This window comes from Lissotriton helveticus, chromosome 9 (assembly GCF_964261635.1).
Source record: "Lissotriton helveticus chromosome 9, aLisHel1.1, whole genome shotgun sequence".
Classification (NCBI taxonomy): Eukaryota; Metazoa; Chordata; class Amphibia; order Caudata; family Salamandridae; genus Lissotriton; species Lissotriton helveticus.
In genome coordinates, this window is record NC_136070.1 from 1,065,424,448 (window position 1) to 1,065,436,205 (window position 11,758).

Sequence of the window (11,758 nt, forward strand, 5' to 3'; positions counted from 1 at the left end):
TAGCTGCCGGGACAGAGTATGAGCAGGCAAAGTGTTGGGATTTCCTTCACATTCTTCCAATGGAATGCCCTTGTGGTTCTGTTTCCTGCGTGGAACATAGAATGTGTTGGTCTGGCAGTTGCTGCCTGGGAGCTGCCAAGATGGGACATGAATAAACGAAGTACTCACCGACCAGTAGTTGTACTTCTTTTCATTGGCGACGAGTTGTCCCGTCTTCGGCCTCCCGTTCCTGAGTGGACTAGTGTTGATCTGCTTCCTTCCTGCCAACCCGTGGAGCTCCATTCTTCTTGTGTGCCGTTTTCTACTCCACGGTGCCTCTTCGGAGTCTGGCCATTCTTCTGCTGCTGTCCTGGGGCTTCGACGTCCATTTTGGCTGGTCAATTTCCGATCATTTCAGGTATTGTTTGCTGTTGTGGTGCGCGCACGATTGAAGCGGTTGTTGCTTCTCGTGCTCTATCCCTGTGACGTTGCCTCTCCTCAAGACGTGCTGCGCGTCTTCAGATTTCTACCTGACTTGCCTGACGTGCCTGTCCTCCCCGCACGCAACGTCCTCACGTTGCGTGTGGCCATTTTGAATCACTCTGATACCTCTTGTTTGAGTCATCATGACCACACCACGTTTGTTTTCAAGCTGATGCGCACAGTTGCTAATCGGATCGCCATGCTAATTAATTTGCGCATCAGTTTAAATAACGCCTGAGTTATTTTCTCCTCTGATGCGCACAGCTGTTCACATTTCTGGTTTATGCGCACATCTTGCAAAGCATTCGCTGATGTGCACAGCTTATTCCTGCATTGTTCCAATGTGCATAGTTGTTCAACATTTATACGTTTATGCGCACATCTGCAAGGTATTCGCTGATATGCACAGCCTATTCCTGCATTGTTTTTTCCTTGATTAACAGTCAACTACTTCTGTGATGCACTCAGTGTGCATCATAAGAGTATACTGTATTTACGTGAATGCATTTATTACAATTGTGTGGGCAGCAACTTACCCACTCTCTGTTTTAGCGTGGATCACGTGCCAGCTCCGCCACCCGTCTTACAATCTCCTGGTTCTCCTCCCATTATTTGGCAACAATGGAAGGATACGTTTGAAAGTTATCTGGAAGCCATCGACGGTGATACATTCACCACAAAGAAGAAGAGAGCGCTTTTTATGTACAATCTTGGTGCGGAGGGTAGAGGCATTTTGAAAACTTTGACTCTTGAAGTTGTCAGCGACTCATGTTAGGGGCGGTAATGACAGTGACTCCTTGCTCATTGATGACTCTGCATCATTGATCAAAACTTTAGACAAAAGATTTAACCCCAAAAAGAATGTTGTACTTAAGCGCCACAAGGTTTTACAACGTGCCCAGGTTCCTGGTGAATCCATTGACGATTTTGTCTGATGTATTGATGGTGGGACATTTATCAGGTGATGAGTGGATCCAGAAGTATCCCGAAGTTTTTTGTGACAAACTTGGGAAGCTAAAAGGCTCCCAGCACCGCATCATCCTGAAAAGTGGTGCAAAAGCTGTTGCACAGAAGGTGCGCAAGGTATCCCTGAGCTTGCGTGTGGAATTGAAGCATGAGCTTGAACGCTTATGCACTATGGATGTGATTGAAGCCATTGAAGGATCCGAATGGTTGGCCCCTATAGTTCTTGCACGCAAGGCTGACAAGTCTCTTAGGATGTGTGTGGACTTGCGCGATCAGAATATTAATATTTGGATCGACCGCCAGCCTTTGCCCAATATTAATGAAATGCTAGCGATGCTAGACTGAGCCAAGTATATTTCATAATTTGACATTTTCTCAGCTTACCATCAAGTTGAGTTAAGCAAGGAGTCCAGACATCTCACCTCTATCGTAACTCCGGAAGGAGCTTTCCGTTACAAACTAATGCCTTTTGGTCTGGCATCGGCTTCCGCGGTGTTTCAATGCCTCATGGGGAATTTATTAAAAAACACAGCGGGAGTTGTGTTTTTTGAAGATGATATTCTTGTGTATGCACGAACTAAGGTAGAGCATGACAGCAGAGTTTAACAAGTACTAGATACCATGAAACTTCACGGGCTAACCTTAAGGAAGGAAAAGTGCAAATTTTTTCGGGAGGGTGTGGATTAATTGGGTCACCATATTTCCTGCAAAGGAATAGAACCCTCAATAAAAATATTAGATGCCATTCAAAATGTACCTTCACCCACTAACAAAGATCAATTGTGTTCCTTCTTTGGACTTGTGGAGTATTATGCCAAATTTGTAGGGAATTTTGCTGAGAAGACTTCCTGTTTGCGTGAATTACTAAAGAAAAATGTTAAATTTGTGTGGTGCGAAAAGTGTGTTAATCAATTTGATCTCCTCAAAAGGGAAATTGTGCAGGCTTGCCCCTTGAAATTGTTTAACATCAATGACAAGTGCATAGTTTCTTCTGATGCCAGCAACATGGGTTTGGGCGCTGTTCTTATGCAAAAGAGAAGTGACGGTCGTGAGGAGAACATTGCGTTTGCCTCCAGGACTCTTCGTGGTGCTGAGAGTTCTTACTCCACCATTGAGAAAGAGGCATTAGCCTTATGGTGGGGTGTCCAGTACTTTCGGAATTTCCTGTGGCAAAATGAATTCATCCTCAGGACCGATCACAAACGTTTGGTTGATCTCTTCACCACCAAAGGTGGCGGTCGTGCCACCCCATAAATTGCCAAATCGCAATATAGACTACAGGAATTCCACTATCGTTTGGAGTATGTAGTTGGTGTCAAAAACAACATTGCTGATTGTCTATCCCACTTACCCCTTGCCAAAGACATCAGCGAATCATATGAGGAGGATCTTGATATTGTATGTGTGTTGGTGCTGTTGTCGACATTGTGAAGGGTGCATTTTCTGAGCATGAATGGTTGCAAGCTCTATCCGAGGACAGAGAAATCAAAATGGTTGTGGACTTCTTGGTTCATGGGTGGCCTGTTAACAAGGATTTGTCTTCTGAGTTAATTTCGTTCAAAAGAGTTTGTGATGAGTTATTCTTGGTGATGGAATTTTACGCAGAGATGGTCTTTTGGTTGTTCCCACATGCATGCAAATAAAAGTTTTAAATCTTCCTCACGAAGGTCACCTAGGTATTCATGTTATGAAACGCAGAATCCGTGAGGAATTTTGGTGGCCCGAAGTGGACAGGTCCATCGAGCATTATGTCAGGGACTGTTGTGCATGTGTTCTCAGCGATAAGACTCAGGTGACTCATCCCTCTCCCATTAATCCTGTGATTGTCAAGAATCTACCCTGGTGCAAATTAGCTTTTGATGTTGCTGGTCCTTTTGGGATTTCTGGTCGTTCTCCTTTGTATGCTCTGGTCTTAGTGGACTATATGTCCAAGTGGCCGGAAATTGAGTTTGTAGAGTGTGTGAATTCTTTGTCTCTCATCAATTTCCTCAAAGAAGTGTTTCTCCGTGAGGGGTTTCCTGAGGAACTAGTGACAGATAATGGGACTCAATTGGTGTCTCTGGAAATGCTAAATTTTCTGAAAGAACATGGCATCAAACATGTTTTAACCTCACTTTATCATCCCCTCAGCAATGGATTAGTTGAACGCTTTAATCGGGTTATCAAAGATCAACGGCAATTGGCTTTGGGGAATGGTTTATCCTGGCGAGTGGCCGTTGCAGACATGTTGTGGGCAATCAGATCTACTCCTCATATTAGTACTGGGATGCCTCCTTTCACTTTGCTTAGGGGAAGACTTGCTGGTTCCAAGTTGAACAAGGATTGGATGTCCAGGAAAGAAGTTGACCAAGCTAGACGTGGCAAGGTAGCAGATGTGAGAACTGCGGTTCAATCAAAGTACATCAATGTTTCTGAGAGAGTTTCCTCTGTGTGTGTTGTAGATTGGGTAAGAATCAAGAAGCCTGAGAGCAGCGTGCCCAAACCCGGCCGGTGTACGCTGGCAAAGCTACCCGCACTCCTCCTCACACCTCCAATGCCTGCTCTCTACGGCATGGGACCAATAAAAAAAAACTGCAAAGCTGTACTTTAGAATTGAGAGCTGCACCTCCCTGTTTGTTCCAAATAAAGCATAAACAAAAGCAAACTGGGCAAACGTGTTCCCTCAGGGCTGAAATTTGCTGTGTGATAAGGCCTAGCAGTGCAGGCTGTATCAGGAAAGCTGTGGTTGAAAATCGTTAAAGAAAAAAGTGCTCACAGGTGGAGATAAAACAGAGGGTGTAACGCCACCAGTAAAAGGTCTAGTCCTCATGGGAGGTTACACATGAAAACAAGGCAGCACTAAGGAGGGACTAACAGGCCTATTACTGAATAAGAAGCCAGCATTTACAAAGAACAATGACACAAGCCAATTACAAATATGGGCGGCGAGTGGGCAGAGCTTCAAGACTAAACTCTAATACAGAATAGCTCGCAGAGCAGTGAATGCTCTGCGCAGGCTCTACCTAAAAAGGAAGGCAAACAAATATCTTCAGCTCCTTTCCACATGGGAAAGATACTAATATTAGTTTAGTCCCTTTTTGTATAGCTTTACGGTTATCTTGTCTTTTAAAATGTTTGTAGTCTGTTTCCAAGTTTGTAAAATCAGGCCCAATTTACTTTCTGTATCAGGGATATTTCACTCCAACCATACTTCTTTTCACTAGCTCAAACGCTTCCATGATCTATCTGGAAGATTTTATGCAGAAAATAATCTCTCATTCTCAGTTATGCAGGTGTAATGGGGAAACATGCAATTTTTCACTTGTAACATTACTGAAACTACGTGCTACCTCTGATTTGAAAAGTCTCACATCAGGAGGTAAAATCACCCCAGGTAAAATGGCAAGGTTTGCTAATGGTCTCCTGAGGTGAATTTCTCACCTAGCGATCTGGTGGCAAGTGTTACAATATCCAAAAGTCTAAGACAGAGATGCATTGCCAAAATGGCAAGAAATAAACTCCGGGTAGAAAGTGGCCTGATAATTCAGTAGTTAAGGTTTGTGCATTTGGCTGGAGTTTGTTATAGTAGGTGCAGCTCAACACATTGGTTATTGTCTGTTAAAGGACAGCAGTATTGATCCTGCCCCGAAGGTTTGTGTTGCTCTAGGTAGCTATTGTTTGGTAGTGGCAAGACTAACCCTTTGTGACCGCTGTCAAGCCTCTTTAAAGGGTGATCCAGTGTAGAGAAACAGCCTGTTATTTTTAACTATTCTTACATCACGAACATTCAATAATTGGCATTCTAAAATATTGCTTTGGTTGATTATGTCTCCTTGACCGTTGGGTGTATTGTGTCATCACTCATTGATTGGTTCATTTAAAGAAGCCTTGCAGTGGAGGTGTGTTGGTATAGATTTCTCCTCTGTCTTGTAGAACCAATCAGAATGCATACTCTCCAAGATCTAATGGTCAAAAATGTTTAATATGTCATAGAGTTGTCCAATCAATTAACCCATGCAATAATCAAATTAATTTACTCTTGACCGCTACACGCTATAATATTCTCAGGCATCAGAAGGAAACAACCCAGATTTGTTTCCTCCCTGATGCAATTCTGAGATGAGGATATCCCTAAATGAACTACCTGCCCATAGGGTGAGAAGGGATTACACGCATAATTATGAGATTGTGATAATGCTTGTTAGGAATCTGGGTAGACTAGTATAACGAGTACCCAGATGTATTCCAAACCACCCTAGAGAAATACTTCCTCCATTCTTTCAGCTGCCACCCTGCCTCACCTATGAACATGGTATATTTATGTATTCATTTCAGGCCCATAAAATTTTTTGTAGAAATGTTTTACAATGAAATAGTAAAAGACGCAGCATCTTAGTCTTGTGAGTTGTGAACACAAAGCTAGGTTGCGTGTTTGTGATGAGATGTAGAGTGTAAAGACAGACTCACGCTCACAATGCTAAATGAGTTTGATCTACACATTTACAATGCGAGCGGCCTGTGACAGTTCTGCAACACAACCGTAACATATGTAACAAGGGTAACCCCACAGTTTTACTTTTAGGTTCAGGAAAGTGGTAAGTATGAATAAAAATCACACATATGTAACGCTCAACCTCTACTTCTTCTATCTGGAGATCATCCACTAATGATCCATACTAACAAATGTGTGTATATTCAAAATATACTCTTTTATTTAGCTGTTATATAACAAATTTTATTTCTCATTTCCTAGTGCAACAAATGTTTATATCGTGTTGATCATAAATCAGTATTAAAAATGTAATTGATTGCCTCAAGCCCAACAATTATATCTCAGCCCTTCTAGGGCCAGGAGATGATTCTTTAGGACTGATTTGGATTCTACGATGCAGGGGCCACCCCTGATGAATAGCGTCAGCGGGTTCCAATTGAAAGGACTTGCATCTAGAAGGAACTTAACCTAGATATATGTAGTACAGGGTGGTAACAGTGATGTCAGTAGATTCAGTTTGGCAGAGTGTTGGTTTTGGGTAGGGCTATATTGATTTTCAACAAAAAAGGAGCTCAGAGGGAAAAACAGAAAGGGTCGCCCTCCACTCAAAATCCACAGTATACAATATGACCCAATCCACTGGCGTAAGCCTGAATCAGTGACTACAAGAGGGTGCGCAAAACTATAGCTCCCCACCAGTCTCTTACACACTTTATAATGAGACAACTGCACTGTTCTCCGCCAAAGTTAGAAACCTGTTCTCCCGGGCAACACGCAAGAAACTAGTAATAGTGCACCAAATGATAATAGGTTACACATTCGTCCACACCACACATTGGACACCGCTCATTATAGAGCAAAAAAATGTGAGAGAAGCAAATGACCCCTCACGGAAACACCACCAACGGGGTAACTGGTAATAAATTTCCAGACAAGCCCCTGTCTCATCATCGGTGGTCACTTGCTTCTCAAAGAAATATAAGAAGAAAGAAAAGTAGTGTCCAAAACAAACAACATATAAAGTGACATATAGTGAATTGCAGAAAAATCTGCTAGTGATAAACACAAATACAAATGATATTAACTGAGTGCCTAAAAACACACATTTAAGAAATTGAAATCCATACATCTAAGTATTTTAATAGTTACCAAAAAAAGTCGTTGAAATTATGTAAAAAAACTCACAAAATCTCATTATTACTATGCTATTATACACGTCATTAATAAAACAAGCATTTGCAATGCAATAGGTCTCGCCTTTGTGAGAGTTTGAGCTACTGGCATTGGAAATGACAGTGCCTTTCATTTATGTGTTTTGGAAACCTGTAAGCGGTGCGTAAACACACACTTTGCACTTATAGTCTTTGCGTACGAGAAGCAAGGCTGGCAGTAAAAGATTCGCAGTTACTGCCAGCCTTGCTTCTTGTAAGCAACGACTTTAAGTACAAAGTGCGTGTTTACGCACCGCTTGCAGGTTTCCAAAAAATAAATAAAAGGCATACAATGCCAATAGCTCAAACTTTCGCAAAGGTGAGACCTATTGCATTGCAAATGCTTGTTTTCTACTTTTTCTCATCACCGGCTAATCTTATGGGGCAGACTTTAATGTGACAAATAGCATTTGTGCAAGCAGCACGTCAAAAGCTTTTTAGAATGACTATGTTTATATGAGTCGGCAAATTGAATTCACAACAATTTTCTTTGCCAAGGGTTCTTGTGCTAGTAATATATGGCAGCCCTGTGTAAAGTCGGGGACAGCTCTCAGAGCCGGGAAGTGCTGAATATTTCCATAAAAATAAAAAAGATAGAGAAACCAAGTACAGTACCATGTAAACCCCCAAGAACGCTTAGTAAATGAATACATCTCTAAAAATTTAAAATAAATACCAAACTGACCTCGACTTTGTCCATTTCTCCTCGTTCTGCTAATTCCTGTAGTACTTGTGCTGGCGGCATGAATTCACAAAGGAACTACTGCCAAATCCAGATGTATTAGAAAAGACCTATTCCTAGACCTTTTAACCTGAATCTGTGTCCATAACTCATCTGTCCATATTTGTCAACTTTCCTTGCTAAACCCCATTGAATCCTCGCTCTAGTTTAAATGACCCAGCATGAATAAGCATGTGCTAAATCACTACATATATACTACAAAGCTAACACAGTGCCCTTTCGATAGCTCTAGGCAACTAATTATGTATGGAAGGGCACACACACTTGACTGCTTACTCCCCTTTTATCCCCAAATTAAAAAGATAACTAGAATATAACATTTCAATAACTAAAACATTGGCGTAAAATAACGATAACAACTAACTTCCTTTAGACAATAAACACCATTCAATAATTAGTCAGGCATTCTCGAATAGTGTGACTTAATGTAGGGCAAACTGAAATACTTACTAATAGCATGAAAAACGAGTTCGGGGCTGCATCGAGTAGCGTGCTACCAGTCTGCCAAGCGCTTCAACACCTCTTCAGAGCAGTAAGCATTGTACAATTTCACAATACAATAAATACATTACAATGCTATAGCTACATTACTATTCTTTGAGGGACTTGAAGTTGTGTTTAGGGGCAAGAAGGATTGAAACTTTCTCAGTGCCCATCAGAAGTATCTCTGAAAAGGAAGGAAATGTTGCAAATTTACATGTCAAAAGTGTTTTAAAAGCTAAAACGGAACATTTTAGTGTATGTAATGAGAGAAAATTAAAAGTGAAGCTCAGCTTTTTGGCGCACGAATCAGCATGGAATATGATTTACAACTTTTTTTTCTTCTTATATTACAAAATGTCCCCTTCCAATGTCAACTTAAACATTTACCACGCTTGGGATGTTTTAAATAACATGTTTTTATTGTGATAAACTGAAAAGCGCGATTGAGTAGCACTCTATTCACATTGCTTAACCCTTTACGTTATTTTCCCTAGCTCACATTGTACGTAACTGTGTCAGGGGTGTGTGGGAGAAAGCCAACTGAATTATTCACCGCAGGGCGCGAGGGAGGCATGGCTTAAATTGCTGAACCTCAAATTTTCAGAAGGGTGGCTGTCTTAGTTCAGCCTTCGGTGTGACTGTACATATCTACTGAGCCTATTGCGGTTTTTTGGGGGGGCCAAGAGAGCCTGCTAGAACCCATGCTTCGTGGCTCTTTAGGTCACGAAGGTAGACTGATGCTTGCAGTTGTGGGTTTGCCTGTCATCGGATTTCTGTGGGGAGGAGGCAACCAGAGAGAGAGAACAGGGTGGAAGGAGAGGGTGGAGAGAAAAAGAAACCAAGAGCAGCGGAAGAGAACGAAAGAAAGCCGGGGAAAACCACTACCTGGAGCAGGAGAAGCGCGAATGCCTGGAGAAGAATGGTGGATGGGATGGATTCTGCAATTTTTTCAACAAAAGGAACACGCATCAGGAAAATCAGAACTGTACCACATACAGCGCAATACTTGCAGCTGCTGGAGTCGGACTGGCGGTGAGTTCAACCCCCGCCTACAATGCCCAGCCGCCCGGCCGGCCAGCCAATTGCATCGCGGCCCGGCCGGAAGTCCCGCCTCCTCGAGCACCCGAGAAAGGAGAGGAAAAGTCTTCCCGCGGCCCGGGGCTCCCGTGAGCTTCGGAGTGCCCCGGAGCCGCCTGCGCAGAGGAGTAGCTTTTGTCCCGCGGCCCCGGAGAAGAGCTGCAGAGCCGAGGAGTCACACCGGGAGCAAAGAGAAGTGCTGCGGAAAGAGCCCCGAGGAGCGGGAGCTCTCGTGTAGCCCCCGCCAGCAGAGCCCGGTGCCGGTGAGTGTTGTCAGGTGGGGGGGAGAGCTGCGGCGGGGGAGGGGGGGGAGATGTCTCTGTATGTATGCGGCGGCCGGGGGCGCTTCTGTGTATGCGGCAGGGCGGGGGGAATGTCTCTGTATGTGTGCGTGCGTGTGCACATTAGATGCAGGCAAAGCGCGCTCACGAGGTCAAAAGGCACTCCACATGAACAACTACCAGACCCATTGACGCCTGCACTTTCAAAGTGAAACTGACTAAAGCAAGCGCCCGGCCCACGTTAAAAAAAAAAAGCCACACACATTAGATGCAGTCAAGGCGCGCTCACAAGGTCAAATCTCCAGCAGGAGAAGCTCGTAACACAGCAGAAGAAATTCGTAACAGTCTGCTGTCCACATTCCCCTACATTCCCCAGAAAGTGGCGACATAAGTTGTCTCCCTAGACAGCAAAAGCTTCGCTTTTGCTTTCGTCTAGGCGAGACCTAAAAAGAGTACACTGAGGGCCCGATGTAGGTAATCTCGATTTACCTACTCTTAAATACCGAATCATACCGATTCGGTATTTAAGAGTAGGTAAATTGGAAGTAGGCAGATGTAGGTAATTTTTCTTTTTCAATTACCGAATCTGTAAGATTCGGTATTTACCGATTCGGTAAATACCAAATCGGTATTTGCCATTGATTCCTATGGGCCTTGAACCCATGGGAATCAATGGCAAATACCGATTCGGTAATTACCGAATCGGTAAATACCGAATCCTGCCAGGGGGAATGGGGTGTCACTTTGACACCCTGTAGCACCCCAATGTCAGGCTTGTGTGCCATGTGGCACGCATACATGACCTAAGGGCATGTCTGTGTGTCACATGGCACAGGTGTACATGCACAGATGTGCATGTACACCTGAATTCGTTATTTACCATGCAATAGTATTACATGGTAAATAACGGGAAACATCATTTACCACGAAGGCATTACCACTACTAACGTTTACCACGTGACACTTACCACGCAGGGTGCCTTCCACGCAGGGTGCCTTCCACGACGTCTTTACCACGGGCTGGGGGGGAGACGTGGTATTCCTTCAAGTCGTTCTGCGTGGGCTTGGGGGGCAGAGGGGGGTGGGGGGGCTCGGAGGGGGGCTGGGCGGGGTCTCCCGCCCCAAAAATAACAAGCAGGTTACTTAAAAAAAAAAAACGAACATAAATTTAAAAGAAAAAGGAAAGCCTCCCCCAAAGACGTGCCGTGTACGTCAAAAAAGCAGTCCTTTTTTTATTTTGGTATACGTGTTTTGACGCTTGTTTCAATGGAGGATGGAAGTAAGGGCTCGTAGAGAAAGACGTGCAGGTAAGACGTTTCTAGGCGTAGTAAAATCCTACGTTGTAAATACCAGCGTGGTAAAGCCACTTGCGATGTAAAATTCGCGTGGTAAAGCCATGCGTGGTAATTGAAATCGTGGTATAATCATATATTCGTAAATAACGAATTATTAGGGGCCTGTGGCACTGTTTAAAGCGCCACCTACATCTGCATTTACTGATTCAGTATTTTTACCGATTCGGTAAATGCAGAATCGGTAAAAATACCGAATCTGTAAATACATGCCCCCTACATTGGAAAAGGCATTTACCGGTCAGTAACGGCCGAATTCGGCCGTTACCGACCAGTAAATGCCTACCTACATCGGGCCCTAAAGCCCTTATTCCATTTAACACGGTAATCCCAATTCATTCCAAACTGCATTTTGCATCCAAATTGAAAGTCCAAGTAGTGAGCAACATTCTACCCCAATCCACCCCTCGCACCTCGCACTGGGTAAAACGTGGCAGAATCAGACAGAGAAAAATTCCACACATTCCGAACTGTGTAGCTTGGAATGATTGAAAACGCGTTGTAACTACATTATTAACGAGCCGGAGGTATGGAATCCAGAATAAAGAGGTAATGCTGCACCCAGCGGCCTCGTCATTTATTTATTTGTGACATTAATATCCAAAATACCGAAGCTTCCCGAAAGAGGTAAACTAATAAAAGCAACTGGTGTATAACTTTCAGCCTCCATTATGGAGAGGCTTTTGCAGTCACTGCAGTGGCTGCAGCACACT